Genomic DNA, 16,037 nt, shown 5'->3' on the forward strand with positions numbered 1-16,037 from the left:
TGTTATTGCTCAAAAAGAATATAATACTGATCCTTCACACAAGAATTCCATCAGATATGAACATTTGTATTAATTTCACACACAAAAAAATTTAAATTCAATAAAAATCTTGACAATCACTATATACATATTTTAATAGTATATAATATGGAGATAAAATAGTAACAAAGATTGAATACCTGCTGAATTGACCCTATAAAGTGTTTCCAGGATAACTGACATTAACAGGGAACTTATAGAGCAATCTGATATTGTTTACCATGTGCTGGGGCTGTGAGGTACCAAAAAAATACAATATGATTTCTTCCCTAAAGAGAGCTATGGTTAAAAGAGTACATACAAGAAAAATTTAATGACTAAGCATTTATTCATTCAGCAAAACTTTACCAAGCACCTTGCGTAAGTCAGCTCCCCTTTAAACACTGCAAACAAAAAAAACAAATAAGGAAATGCATGTTCATGAAACAATTCAGTCTCATGAATGTAACTAATTATAATATAACTAGAGGCCCAATGCACAAAAATTCGTGCAAGAGTAGGCCTTCCTTCCCCCGGCTGCTGGCACCAGGATCTGGGCTTCTCTCCTCCGCCCGCCGGCAGGCACCCAGGACCCGGCTGCTTCCCTCCTCCGGCTGCCAGCGAGCAGGCACCCGGGACCCGGGCTGGCTTCCCTTGGGCCACCCGAAGGCACCAGGGACCGGGCTGGCTTCCCTCCAGCCCTGGCAGAGGAAGGGAAAGGTGTGCAATTTCCACAGGAAAGAAAAGCAGCTTTCAGTCTACTAAAGAGAACTATCTAGACATGCATGAATTGTATGTAGGCCTTTACATAATGAGAACCTACACAGTCAAGACTGTCAACATCTTTTTGAAACTATGGAAAAAATAGAAAGATCATTCAATGACACTAATTTATGCACATCCTACTAGTTTGTTTATTTAAAATTAAAAGCAGTACCTAATTTTCTTCCCTTTCCTTAGGAACAACTGTAGGAACTTTTCCTAAGTAATATGCATAAGTGATCACTTTATTTCCAAATACAGAGAACTGTTCCTGGATTTTAGATTATCCATGACAAATTTTACTTCTCCTGGATCATCTTATTTGCATGATTATGAAAGTAACCAACACTATACACTTCACTTTAGAGGTGATTATATCTAGATGACTGTGTTTTCTGGGTAACCATTTATGTTAAGCAACATGTATTAACTCTTCCTTTAGGTAACACAACTATGAGTTTCCCAATTTTGTAAAAGGCTATGTAACTATTATTTTGTTATTATCACTTGGTGAATGCTTTACTCAGGGCTAAGCACAGTGCCAATGTGACATATATTATATATTTAACTTAATCTTCATAGGGCACATAATATCTCCATTTAAAAGCAAGGAAATTGAAGACCGGAAGGTGACTTACCCAGGATAACACACAGCTTGGAAGGGGTTGGCTTAAGACAGGTCTGTCAGTCATTCATTTTAGTTACTGTGTTAGATGGGCTCCTTTTGGGCATGCACACATGAATTTTTCTTTCCTACTCTACTGCTAACATGTCTAACATAATTCATAAGCCTATATTTATGGAGTTTATAGTTATAAGCTATAACCATAAAGGTCTTTAAAGAATTAACCAGATTTTCTGAATATGTTGCCTAATTTTACGGAGCAAACTTTCCTTTAGCTTCTCTGAAATTACAGATTAAGTTTAGTAAGTGTGAAACCCAGCACCTCTACAAAGAGGTGTCATGTAGCAAGCACAGGGGAACACATTTACTTGCAATGCCAGAATACAAATTCTGTTTATATCCCCACGGTTAAGCTCTGAGTGGTGCTGAAAATGCTCCTCTGCGGCTAAAGTCTAGGAGCAGAGCTGTCATGTAATTTCCTACGAATGGGCTTGCATCCATGATGCTCCCCCATAAGAATGCCCTCTTTTATTCTAGTTCCCACACATCCAAATTGTCTCTTGACTTCAGAATACAACCTAGTTCAGCCTCCTTCATCCAACCATTTTCACTTCTCTCTCTGCTTGACACACACTTATTTTATTGTGGAAATGTGTCAGGCATTATTGTGTGTGGCCCTACCCTGCAAAATCAAAGTCCAGTCCTGCACCCCAAAGAACCTCTTGGTCCTCCAGAAGAAAAGTCATACAAACAAGGGATTAGTATTCAATGTGGTAAAGGTATATACATGGTATCCAGAGCGAGAGGAAGGCGCAGCTGCCACTGGAGACAGGTGTGGCAAGGAAGGATTCGGAGTCCTGGTAACACTGGAGCCTTAATTCAGATGAGAGAAGATGAAGACCTAAAATAAGACAGGCCCTAGATCAGGGGTGGGCAAACTTTTTGACTCGAGGGCCACAATGGGTTCTTAAACTGGACCGGAGGGCCGGGACAAAAGCATGGATCGAGTGTTTGTGTGAACTAATATAAATTCAAAGTAAACATCATTACATAAAAGGGTACGGTCTTTTTTTTTTTTTTTAGTTTTATTCATTTCAAACGGCCGGATCCGGCCCGCGGGCCGTAGTTTGCCCACGGCTGCCCTAGACCGTTTGGCTCAGTGGATAGAGCGTCAGCCTACAGACTGAAGGGCCCCAGGTTCGATTCCGGTCAAGGGCACATGCCAGGGTTGCAGGCTCGATGCCCAGTAGGGGGCGTGCAGGAGGCAGCCAATCAATGATTCTCATCATTGATGTTTCCATTTCTCTCTCCCTCTCCCTTCCTCTCTGAAATCAATAAAACTATATTTTAAAAAAAATAATAAGTCGGGGTAATTTTTTAAAGGGAAGAACTTGAGATATGTGTTGGATGATGAAGTGGATGGGATGCTGAGATGTGTCAGGGTGGAGTCAAGGGACACTAAGGCAGAACAGTCTGGCTGACCTCCCCTCTGCAGATGGACAGTGTCCAGCAAGACAGCCTTCGGCCACACAGGGCACTTGAAATGCGGTTGGGGTGACTAAGGAACTGAATTTTTTATTTCATTTTAATTAATGTTAATTTAAGTAGCAATCATGGCTAGCAGCTATTGTATTGGACAGTGCAGCTCTTAAGGTGTCAGGCTTGAGATAATGAGCTGAAGGGGTTATTACCAATATCTGAGAAAAGAATACCAAGATGAAGAGCATAGAGTCACTCAAATATTTGTTGAAAAAAAATGAACAGGTAATGAAGAAAGGAACAAACTGGTTGATCTTTAAGGACTCCTCCCTTTAAAATCCCATCATACAGGTACCTATCCTTGCTCATTTAAGTTTCAAATAAAGTCTTCAATACGGTGGCACCAAAATGTACTCATGCTGTCTCCAGATCTCAGTCTAATTCTTTTATATATATATATTTTATTTTTTTTTTTTTTTTTTTACAGAGAGGAAGGGAAAGGGATAGAGAACCAAAAACATCGATGAGAGAGAAACATTGATCAGCCTCCTGCACACTCCCTACTGGGTTTGTGCCCACAACCAAGATACATGCCCTTGACCAGAATCGAACCCGGGACCCTTGAGTCCACAGGCCGATGCTCTATCCACTAAGCCAAACCAGTTAGGGCTCAGTCTAATTCTTAAAACAGTACTACTAAATTAAAATTCCTCATGTTAGTATATAAGAAAAGAAAAACTCTATCTGGAAACCATGGCAAGTTATAACTTAAGGAATAATCACAAACCAACAATAATCAAGCCAGGATAAATAACTGTCTAGTAAAATATGTCTACTTCAGGGAGAAAGGGAGGGAGGGGAGGACTAGAGAGCTTTATAATGAGTTCAGGTAATTTCAAATGAACTACAGACCATTCACCTCCTAAGCAGTTCAGTTTATATTCTGTTTACATGCCTGTGTCCTCTGTTGAGAGAAATGACTGAATATACCTCATGATATATCTTCTTTTACTCTATAGAGCATTCTAAAAGGTCAATGATAATAAAGTTTTCTCTAGTAATATGCCCTTTAATCTTAGTTATCCACAACAAAGTCAATATGAAATAAAAAAAATTCTGTGCTATGAAAATGTTTAATTTGAGAACAGGTTGTGCCTAAATGACTCATTGTTAATCTGGCAATATCCTCCTAATCTGATTATATTAAGATTTGTTTACTATTTTGGTCCTTGCCTGTCTCTCTTAAGCTTCTGAATTCCAGTTTTTATAAATAAGAGGCTAGCATATTACAACGCTCACATATGTTTCAGATATCTGTTTAACCCCTGATTTTCCAGTGCTACCTCCTTTACCAGACTCAAATTCTAAGTTCCTCTCTAACCATGAGATCATGCATTCATGTTCTTACTTATTCACATATGAAGCTCTGTTTACAAGATTACTAAACACTTTAGAACATGAAGCTCTATTAGCTTCAGAGAAACATATCCCATCAGAACATATAATATGAACGTTTTTAGCAAGAAGTATAAATCTAACCCCATGATAAAACAACTATCTTTGTGCTTCCCTCCTTGGCCTCTCAGGCTGGTGGTTATCTGAGCTTCAATTCCTATTGCTAGAACAGTACCACATCTTTGATATCAGAGCCTGAAGAACACTCTTACTGGCCCCACTATTCAACTTAACCTATAAGTGAGCTCTTACGTAGAAGGTGAGGCAAAAACAATGTTAATAAGACAAGGTCTTGGTCCCAGAAAGCTTTAGCTGGTGGGAAAGAGTAAACAAACACAAGAGATCTAAAACAAGTAGCAGAAAAGACATTGCTATAAGTCAAACAAAAAATAATGTTAGCCAGCTGACACCCACGGAACACCCAAGTGCATCGATCTCAGCTGATACCCATTCCGTTAAGAACTGAGAAAACACATTAACCATACTATGAGAGTGTAGGTCAGGGGTCCTCAAACTTTTTAAACAGGGGGCCAGCTCACTGTCCCTCAGACCGTTGGAGGGCCGGCCTATAGTTTAAAAAAAAAACTATGAACAAATTCCTATGCACACTGCACATATCTTATTTTGAAGTAAAAAAATAAAACGGGAACAAATACAATATTTGTACTTGCATGTGGCCCGCGGGTCGTAGTTTGAGGACCCCTGGCGTAGGTGAAGAAAACGTCTCCCAGTTTTGAGTAATTTGTTCATCCTATATAATAAAGAGCTAATATGCTAATTAGACCCAACAACAGAACGACCGTCTAGATGACCTTCCGGACAAAGCTGGGGCTGCAAGGGCTGCGGGGGCTGAGCCCCTTGCACAAATTTCATGCATCGGGCCTCTAATTTAAAATAACTTATCACATGCCCGACTGGTGTGGCTCAGTGATTGAGTGTCAACTTATGAGCCAGGCGATCACAGCTCAATTCCATCAGGGCACATGCCCAGGTTGCAAGCTCAATCCTTGGTGTGGGGCGTATAGGAGGCAGTCAATCAATGATTCTCTCTCATCATTGATGTTTCTGTATCTCTCTCCCTCTCTTTTCCTCTCTGAAATCAATAAAAATATATTTAAAAAATAATTTATCACAGACATAAATATAAGGGTCATAAAACACTATTTTTTTTCCTTTTTTAATCCTCACACGAGGATATGGTTGTTGTTTTTATTGATTTTTAGAGAAAGAGGAAGGGAGAGAGAGAGAAACACTGACCTGAGAGACATTGATCCACTGCCTCCAGTACACACCTGGAATGTGGATCAAACCCGCAATCTGTGCCCTAACTGGGAATCGAACCCACAACCTTTTAGTGTATAGGACAACGCTCCAATCAACAGAGCCACCCAGCCAGGGTTAAAACACTATTTTCTTTCCCTTTGCTTAATGAACAATAACTGCTCAGAAAATATGAAGAACAATCACTTCCTGATATAATACCACTTTGCAGAGATGCATGGATGGCCAGTACCTCTGGGTAAAACAGTCCCTGGCCAGAGAATCTATTGGCCCAGATACAACCACTCATCAATCCAACCAGACATTTACTGTCCTCCTGTGCATGAGCGATTCAATCATGGACCAGACAAAAGTGAAGCTATTTACAGAAAGTCACCAGGCTCCAAGTTGGAAAATGCTCTCCAGCAAGAAAGACACAGGCAAAGAGCCATAAGAGAAGACTAGTTCCAGCTGCAATACACAAGACTTAAAATCTGCATGTGGAACAAAGTGACAACACGAGACTGATTACTGTCCTTTGAGATGCACAAAGTATGCAAAGTTAATATAAAGATAAATGCTATTACCACTTCTAAATACTAGGACATCGTGAGGCAATCCAAAAGTTCCCAGATTCAGAGTTTGCTCATGAACTAGAATATATATGTGTCTGCAGACCTGTCTCCAGGGAACTCACAGGCCCATAGGCTGGAAGAACAGCAAAGACAAGAGCCGGATGGGGCTATAAGACCTACCCCCATTTAGTGCAGGGCCTCCTGTACCATATCCCTGTAAACCTCTGTTTGAACACCATTCAGGGTGAGGGAATTCATGAGTGTGTAACGCCATGCATTTAGAAACACTATCTACACTAATAAAAGAGAAAAATGGTAATTGGCGTACGGCGCTACCCTTTTCATTGGCTAATCAGGGCGATATGCAAATTAACTGCCAACTAAGATGGCAGTTAACTGCCAACAAAGATGGCGGCTAATTTGCATATGTAGGCACAATGCAGGGAGGCGAAAGGGAAAGCCGGAAGAAGCCCCCTGCCACTGACAGTGATCGGAAACCCAGGGGGGAGCTAAGAGCTGGGGGGCCGGGCAAAGGCGGCCCTGGAGCCGCCTTTGCCCTGCCCCCCAGCCATGATCGGAGAATCAGGCGCCTTTGCCGCCCTGGCCAGTGATAGCAGGAAGTAGGGGTGGAGCCAGCGATGGGAGCTGGGCACAGTCGAAGCTGGCAGTCCCGGGAGCTAGGGGTCCCTTGCCTGGGCCTAAAGCGGAGCCCACGATCATGGGGCCGCTGCAGCTGCAGGTCCCCGCTGCCCGGGCCGGATGCCTCAGCCAGAGGCGTCCTGCAGGGGCAGGGGCGGAGCCCGCGCGATCGCGGCGCCCCCCGCTGCCACTGCGGGTCCCCGCTGCCCGGGCCGGACGCCTCGGCCAGAGGCGTTAGGCCTGGGCAGGGGCAGAGCCTGCAACCATGGGGAGCTGGGGGTCCCCTGCCCAGGCCTAATGCCTCGGCCAGAGGTGTTAGGCCTGGGCAGGGGCAGAGCCTGCAACCGCGGGGAGCTGGGGATCTCCTGCCCAGGCCTGACACCTCTGCCAGAGGCGTCAGGCCTGGGCAAGGGGCCGATCCTGCGATTGGAGGGTGATGGGGGTCAACGCCTGAGGGCTCCCAGTATGTGAGAGGGGGCAGGCTGAGCTGAGGGACACTCCCCCCACCACACACACACACCCAGTGCACGAATTTCGTGCACCGGGCCCCTAGTTTGAAATAAAGCTGTCTTTATATTCAGGTAAAGCCTACATCTTCAAAACTTCAAACCAATGCTTTCTCTTCTGCCTTCAAGTCTACAGCTTTCAAGTATGTATAAAGGTGCCCCCAGGTTGTCCTTCAGGAGGCACAGATCAGATGTGGCCTGGGGGAAGGAGCACAGCCCCATAAACACTGCGTCTGCCTGTGCCACTGGTTTCATCTTCCAATCCCTGCCATGCTGGGTACACTCCTGCTTAGAAAGGAGCCACTCTGCCCCACTGAGGAGCAAGCAGCCAAGGCCAATTCATGGGAACAGGATCCCAGGCTTTCCCTCTGGGTGCCAGCTGCCTTCGCAGGGTGGCCTCTGCCACTTCTCAGGCTGCAATCACACCCCTGACTGCCCCCCCGACATTTGCATTTCCCTATACCTGCCACCTGCTGGCTAAGCCTCCAGGCCCCTTTCTGACTAGTAAGTGGCTGCAGAGCACTGCTTAGTTAGCTGGTAGTATCCTATCCCCCATATGTAAGCCCACCAAACCAGAGGCCAAAACAAAACATCAGAGTGCTCTGGGCTCTCCAGCCAGGCTCACGGTCAAACTGGCTTCCCTAATGACACACACACTAAGACTCCAGGCAGTTTTTTCAGTATAAATGTCCCCAAACTAGGAAAATGAGACTGTGAAAATTAAATGCGCTAATCCACGATTAAGCAATAAAGCACAGATCCCTGCTACTACCCACAACTAACCCACCATTACTACAACCTGCTCCACACCACACCGTGACACCCACTGGGATTGAACAGAAAGGGCTCACAGCAACCTCTCCATCAACTGGGTTCAGAACAAAACAAAGAGTGAACAAAAGTGGCACACAAAAACCTAAAACCAAGGTAACTGAAGAAATTCAGATTTAGTTCTAGTCTTAAATTTGCCCACTTAACTCATCCAAAACAAAGTTCTGAACTGCTGAGAAACCCAACAATTTAGAGGTTGAAAATGTTCAGAAACTCATAGCAAACAGAATCTATTTTCAAAGGAAAAATGAATTATCTAGTTGTATGATGCTTCTGCTACATGTGACTGCTAAACTTTTTTTTTTTTAATGTTTTTAATGTTCATGGTAGAGAGGTCTGGCCCTGGGTAGCCACTGGTGAATCCTAATACCTGTGACCCCTAATTCCTCTTTTTCTTCACTATGAAATATATTTTTCATTTTCTCTTATTTTAATTCCTAATACTTGGCACAATTCGGCACACAGGCAATGCTAAAAAAAAAAAAAATTTGTCAAATAAGTGAGTTTTCTTAAATGGCTAAGTTAAAAAAAATCACAATGCATTTTCCTGACCTACTTCAACTATAAAAGTTGGACCTGCCTTGTATCCAGTGACCTCATGTTGGCCCTGTGGTCACCACTTAAGTGGTGGACTCCACCCAGGCAAAGAACAGGAGAATTTGCATCAACAAAACACGTTTCAATTTAAACAGTTAATGAGCTTCTGTGTAATAGCCATCCTATATAATAAAAGCCTAATATGCAAATCGACTGAATGGTGGAACAACCGGTCGCTATGATGTGCACTGACCACCAGGGGGCAGATGCTCAGCACAGGAGCTGCCCCCAGCCCACAGGCCCCAGGCTGCCAGTAGCCCCACAGTGGGAGGCGACCAGCGGCAGTGGCGGGGGGTGGGGCTAGCAAGCGGGCAGCACCAGGCTGGCCAAGGCAGGTGCCCCTTCCCCCACTGATCACCCTGCCGGTCACCCCTGATTTCTGGCCAGGCCTAGGAACCCTACCCGTGCATGAATTTCATGCACTGGGCCTCTAGTAAAAAAGATATAATAATTGCTTAAGACAAAATAAGGCTTCCAGAATGAGACTATTTCAGAGTAGAAACAGGTGTTTATAAAGTGGGTTAGCAACATTATGGAACAATCTACAACATTAAATACAATTGGAATCATTGGGAAGTTTCTTTCACAATACTCATAGAGTAGAGGCAGCCTGAGAATGGAGAAAAGAAATGAGCAGGCAGGGCAGATGCAGGGACAGAGTGACAGAGGTCCTGACAGGGGTGAACTGATGCACAGGAAGGTCTCAAGGACAGAAAAATAAGGTGAGGACCAGGAATACTTGAAAGAATGTTCCAGAATTCTGCAGATAATATAGATGCCTAAGCTTACCCAGTAAGAAATACTGGAATCCAAGAATTTTCTAAACTTCCTTTCTTAAAAAGCGGGACACGTAAAAAGGGTGTCCTTGGCCAATGGCACTTTTCCTAATGCTTGTGACCTCATAAAGATGACAACCAATGATTCCCAGGAGGCCCCATCCTATATAATAAAAGGCTAATATGCAAATAGACTGAACGGCGGAATAACCAAACAAGCATTCGCTATGACTTGCACTGACCACCAGGGGGCGCACACGGAACATGGCAAGCATTGGCAGTAGGCAGCAGAGCACGGAACATGGCAGGTGTCAGCCATGGTGGAATGGCGGAGCTGGTGAGCCAGACCAAGGTGGAGTGCCGGTCGTTGTCATCAGGGTGAGCCTCTGGTGGTTACTGAAAATTCTTTGATCCCGTGCACCACGGTCCTGCCCAGCACTTACACCTACTGCCGGCACTGGCCCCACTCGCACCCGCTGCTGGCGCTGGAGCCGCCGCTCGCACCTGCTGCTGGCACCTGGCGCCGGCTCCGATTGCTCAACGCCATCAGCAGGTGCGAGCGGCAGCTGCTGGCCCTCATTGCCTCTCAGGACTTCTCCACTTCCCCCTGCTCCTGAGGGGCAATCAGGGCCAGCAGCTGCCTCTAGCACCCGCTGGCGGCACCTAAGCTACTGCTCGCACCCACTGCCGGTGCTGGCCCCACTCGCACCCACTGACAGTGCAGAATGATTGGGGCCAGCGCCAGCAGCAAGTGTGAGCGGGGCCGGCGCCATCAGTGTGTGGGAGTGGTGACGGTGGGAGTGGGGCTGCTGGCAGACAGGGGACCAGGAGCTGCAGTGAGAGGTGCCGGGTGGGGGCACGGAGGATGAGCCGAGACCCACCCGTGTCCACCACAGCCCCGTGGCCCACAGTTCCTTTCAAGGTGCACAAATTCGTGCACTGGGCCCCTAGTCTGAAGATAATAGTTAAAACCTTGAAACAGATCCAACACAAGTAAAAGATTGTCCTGCCTATGTGATGTTATATGTATTTTTATCGGCTTTAATTAGTGAATTCTGTAACTAGGATTCAATACTGATTCAAAGAGATGCTAAAAATAATCTCTTAGAATGTGAAACATCATGTAATTTTGTTATTAAATACACTCCTATTTTTCACAGCTTAGCAACTTATTCTTTTTAAAAATATATATTTTTATTGATTTCAGAGAGGAAGAGAGAGGGGAAAAGAGACAGAAACATCAATGATGAGAGAGTATCAGTGATTGGCTGCCTCATGCACACCCCATACTGGGGATGAAGCCCGCAATCCCGGCATGTGCCCTGATTGGGAATCAAACCCTGGCTTCCTATACTCAATCACTGAGCCACGCCGGCCAGGCTATTTCCTCTTTTTAACCAAAAATGTAAAACATTTCAGATACACATTAAAAAATTATTTTTAATACTAATTATATACCTATAAGTTTATAAGTGAAATCTCAGACATATACTAACCTTACTTAAAAACAGGCTCTTGACACTTTCCCTCTACATCTAATCATACTCTTCATTAAACACCTTTGCTTGCAAGAGTATAATCTCATTTACATATGATGAATGAATGAAAACAAAGCTGTTAGCCAACAGGCTTTCCACTGCAAATGGAAAATTATTAGTAACAACTTACATTTGAGTCCATGGTGCCATTTACAAAGGGCTTTCACATAAATCTTCTCAGACTCCACAACAACCCTGACACAGATAAGAAAGGTAGCAACTTAACTATCTTACAAATTAGGAAACAGGCTCAAAGAGTGAAACATTAACTAAAGGTAGGAGAAGCATTTACCTACATCTCCCCACCTTAAGTCCCACCTTGTTTTCCAAACCCAGCTCGCTCCTTCTATGAATGACACTCTAGCTTCCTCAGCGCACTTTGGGACCACACCAGCCTAGCTAGTGCACCCTTCCCTTCGAACTCCAACAGAACTCAGGGTGACTATCACCCCTCTGAGAGCCAACACTCTCCTTTCCATGTGGTCTATCTTTGCATGGATATGATCTGTTTTCTCAACCCAATTAGGTGCCCCTTGAGGGTAAAAACATAGTCTCATATTTATTTTTTTTGTTTTATTGCTTAAAGTATTACAAAGAGTATTACATATGTCTCCTTCCCCACCCCCCTTGACAATCCCCCAGCCTCCCTTACCCCCCAGTGTCTTATGTCCATTGGTTATGCTTATATGCATGCATACAAGTCCTTCGGTTGATCTCTTACCCGCCCCCCAACCCCCCAACCCTCCCCAGCCTTCCGGCTGTAGTTTGACAGTCTGTTTGAGGCTGCTCTGCCTCTGTATCTATTTTTGTTCATCAGTTTATAATGGTCCTTATTATCCATAAATGAGTGAGATCGTGTGGTATTTTTCTTACATTGACTGGCTTATTTCACTTAGCATAATGCTCTCCAGTTCCATCCATGCCGTTGCAAATGGTAAGAATTCCTTCTTTTTTACAGCAGCATAGTATTCCATCGTGTAGATGTACCACAGTTTTCTAATCCATTCATCTACTGATGGGCACTTAGGCTGTTTCCAAATCTTAGCTATGGTGAATTGTGCTGCTATGAACATAGGGGTGCATATATCCTTTCTAATTGGTGTTTCTGGTTTCTTGGGATATATTCCTAGAAGTGGGATCACTGGGTCAAATGGGAGTTCCATTTGTAACTTTTTGAGGAAACTCCATACTGTCTTCCATAGTGGCTGCACCAGTCTGCATTCCCACCAGCAGTGCACGAGTGTTCCCTTTTCTCCGCATCCTCTCCAGCACTTGTCGTTTGTTGATTTGTTGATGATAGCCATTCTGACAGGTGTGAGATGATACCTCATTGTTGCTTTGATTTGCATCTCTCGGATGATTAGTGACTTTGAGCATGTTTTCATATGTCTCTTGGCTTTCTGAATGTCCTAGTCTCATATTTCTTAATGTCTACAATAATACCATGTACATAACAGGCATACACTAAATTACTGTTTATGATGCCACCTATCAGAGGATCATTAAGTAGACAAATGTCTCCCTTTTCCTAACTTCAGCTTCCCAACTATGGCATTACTCTTAGCTATGGGCCCACCTTGCCAGCTGCAACTAGGTTTGATAACCCTGGAAGTTATTCCCTGTCCATCCTATATAATAAAAGGATAATATGAAAATTGACCCTAACAGCGGAATGACCAGAACGACCACTGGACCAGTCACTATAAGGCTCACTTACTCCCTCTGGGTTCCTTTCCCCATCGGGCAGGCTCCAATCGCCTTATGGCAAACAGGGAACCGTGGGTGGGTGGTGGAGGATGCTGGCGGGGGGCGGGGGGCGGGGCCAGACCAAGGCCCCCACCCTGCCGGTTGCCCCCCACACACAGGACGACCCGCAGAGGGGGCAGGGCAAGCGAGCCAGCGGGAACAGCCGACCTCTTGGTCGGCCGTCAGGCACCAATCACCCGATGGCAAAGGGAGAACCAGGGATTGGTGGCAGCGAGGGGGGCGGGGCCGGCTGCAGGCAGCCAGGGAAGATAGCCCCGATCACAGGCCAGGCCTAGGGACCTTGCCCATGCACAAATTTCATGCGCCAGGTCTCTAGTCATAAATAAATAAAACAGAGGCTGTCTAAACAATGGTTAAAGTTGCTTTACACCTTTAACTGTTTTGAGTCTCTGCTGTTCTCCATATTAAATACTATCCCTGGTTTCTGATTGCATGGTGGTTCCTGAGCACCTGAGAATCTGTGTTTTTATTTCCTTGATATGATCTGTTTTGATTCTTTTTTTTAAATATTTTATTGATTTTTTACAGAGAGGAAGGGAGAGAGATAGAGAGTTAGAAACATCGATGAGAGAGAAACATCGATTAGCTGCCTCCTGCACATCTCCTACTGGGGATGTGCCTGCAACCCAGGTACATGCCCTTGACCGGAATCGAACCTGGGACCTTTCAGTCTGCAGGCTGACGCTCTATCCACTGAGCCAAACCGGTTTCGGCCTGTTTTGATTCTTATATTCATCTAGTTTCCGTTCATGCCAGGACACATGCCTTTACCTCTCAGCCCCACCTCAGTTCTCTTGACCTTGGTTTTCTAACCTTAATTCACAACAAGCACAATCCAATCCCTACACAGGGACCTGCTGAGCCTTCTATGAGTGGCGAAAAGAGGGATGTTGCCTCCCTCTCTACCTTCAGCTTCTACCTGGAGTTCTGCATTTCCACAGCTATTTCAAAAGAAAGATAAATTAACATAGGTGCCAGCAGCAGTCACTACATTCCTCATGACCCTATATACTTCCTCTTCAAACATACTAAACAAATATAACAACTAGGCTAAAATACCATACAGTTAGCAATCAAATGGGATGCCAAATGGATCATAACCAAATCAGGATTACCAATTAGTTTCAGTACATATGCTGAATCTCAAATTTGGACAAAGAAAATTATTACCTAATGCACAAAAATACTTAGGCAATCTGCACATTGTCATATGGAAAGATCAGATATAAATGCTGCACTGCAGTGATTTCTTTTAAATTTCAATGACAACTTTTACATATTCCAGAATCAAAATATATGTCAAAGCTAGCTATGTCATATAAACCTGAAATAAAGACTTTCATGTGCATGCAACCAGTAACTCTGGTTATTTCCCCCCCTAGGATAAAGTATAACAGCAGTCACAATAACAAATGGGTCCATAAACTTTCACCCACAGGGGCGGCAGTGTGCTCAAACAAGATGAACAAACAGAGCAGCCACATTTTATGACATGTCTACATGTGATTCTCCCGAGCCTCTAGTCAAAGCCTAATGTACACTATATCTAAAGTAATGGCTCACCTCCGTACTATAAGAATACAGCACTGCCACTTACGTATGAGACAAGACAAAAACAAGGGAAAACATTATCACTACCCAGAAATGAACATAAAATTCCAGCCACCTGGAAAGCAACTCATTACCACTGAAATATTTTTAACATTAAATTCCATCTCCTGGTGGAGGGGAAGAAGCAGGGGCAGGCTCAGAGCTGCTAAATGATACTGGGAAAATTGGACAGGTACATGGAAAAAAATGAAATTAGACCACCAACTTATACCATACACAATAATAAACTCAAAATGGATAAAAGGCTTAAATGTAAGTCATGAACCATAAAAATCCTGGAAGAAAATAGGCATAAAATCTTAGAGATCTCTCACAGCAATATTTTTGCCAATATGTCTCTGAGGGCAAGGGAAACTCAGGAAAAGATAAACAAATGGGACTATATCAATCCAAAATGCTTCTTCACAGCAAAAGGACTCATCAACAAAATGAAAAGAGCCCACTGTATGGGAAAACATATTTGCCAATGATATATCCGATAATGGGTTAATTTCCAAAATATATAAAGAACTTTTACAACTCAACATCAGGAAGACCAACAATCCAATTATAAAATGGTCAAACAACCTAAATAGACACTTCTCCAAAGAGGATATACATACAAATGGACCAAGAGACATATAAAAAATGCTCAAAGTCACTAATAGTCAGAGAGAAACAAATTAAAACGACAATGAATTATCAACTCAACACCTGTAAAATGGCTGCTATCAGTAAATCAACAAACAAGTGCTTATTGATTTGTGGGAACAGACTGGGGTAGCCACTGTGGAAAACAATAAGGAGTTTCCTCAAAAAATTAAAAATGAAACTGCCTTTTGACCCAGCAATCCCACTTCTGGGAATATATCCTAAGAATCCAGAAACACCAATCAGAAATAATATATGCAACCCTATGTTCATAGCATCTTTATTTACAATAGCTAAGATCTGTAAACAGCCCAAGTGCCCATCAGCAGATAAGTGGATAAAAATGGTACATTTACAAAATGAAATACTTCATGGCTGTAAAAAAGAAGGAAGTCTTACCGTTTGCGACAGCATGGATGAACCTGGAGATTATCGTGCTAAGCGAAATAAGCCAGTCAGAGAAAGATAAATACCATATATCTCACTAATATGTGGAATTTAATGAACAAAATAAACGGACAAAATGGAAACAGAAGCATGAATACATGGAACAAACTGACCGGTGCCCAAGGGGAGGGGGGTGGGGGTGACTGGATAAAGAAGGTGAAGGAAATAGCTAAAGAACATATATTAACAACCCATGGACACAGAAAATAATTTGGTAAAGCCCAAGGGAAGGAGAGGCCAGGGAAGATGGAGGTGGGCAAAAGTGAGGGAGAGGAGGACTCCAGCAATAATGTCAACATTAAAAACTTTGTTAATAAAAATAAATTATGTCTCCTATTAAACAGTAATCATTTAATTAGTGGCATTCATTATTATCTTGTAGGAAACATTTTCTAGGGACCAGAGGCTGCACGGTAAAGGAAAAAGAACAGGTGTGGGCATCAGAGACCTGAGTTCCACACGTAGATCTACCACCAAAAGCTTTGGACTCTGAGAAGGTTATTACCGTGTAGGCTTCCATC

General features: G+C 43.7%; 1 protein-coding gene across 3 annotated transcripts in view; it reads right to left on the bottom strand.

Annotated features, from left to right (window-relative positions):
• The window catches only part of WASF3 (WASP family member 3), a 148,598-nt gene that overhangs the window by 88,348 nt on the left and 44,213 nt on the right, over positions 1-16,037 (bottom strand). The gene's annotated exons all lie outside the window — the stretch shown is intronic.

The sequence above is a fragment of the Myotis myotis genome, unplaced genomic scaffold (genome assembly GCF_014108235.1).
Source record: "Myotis myotis isolate mMyoMyo1 unplaced genomic scaffold, mMyoMyo1.p scaffold_m19_p_3, whole genome shotgun sequence".
Classification (NCBI taxonomy): domain Eukaryota; kingdom Metazoa; phylum Chordata; class Mammalia; order Chiroptera; family Vespertilionidae; genus Myotis; species Myotis myotis.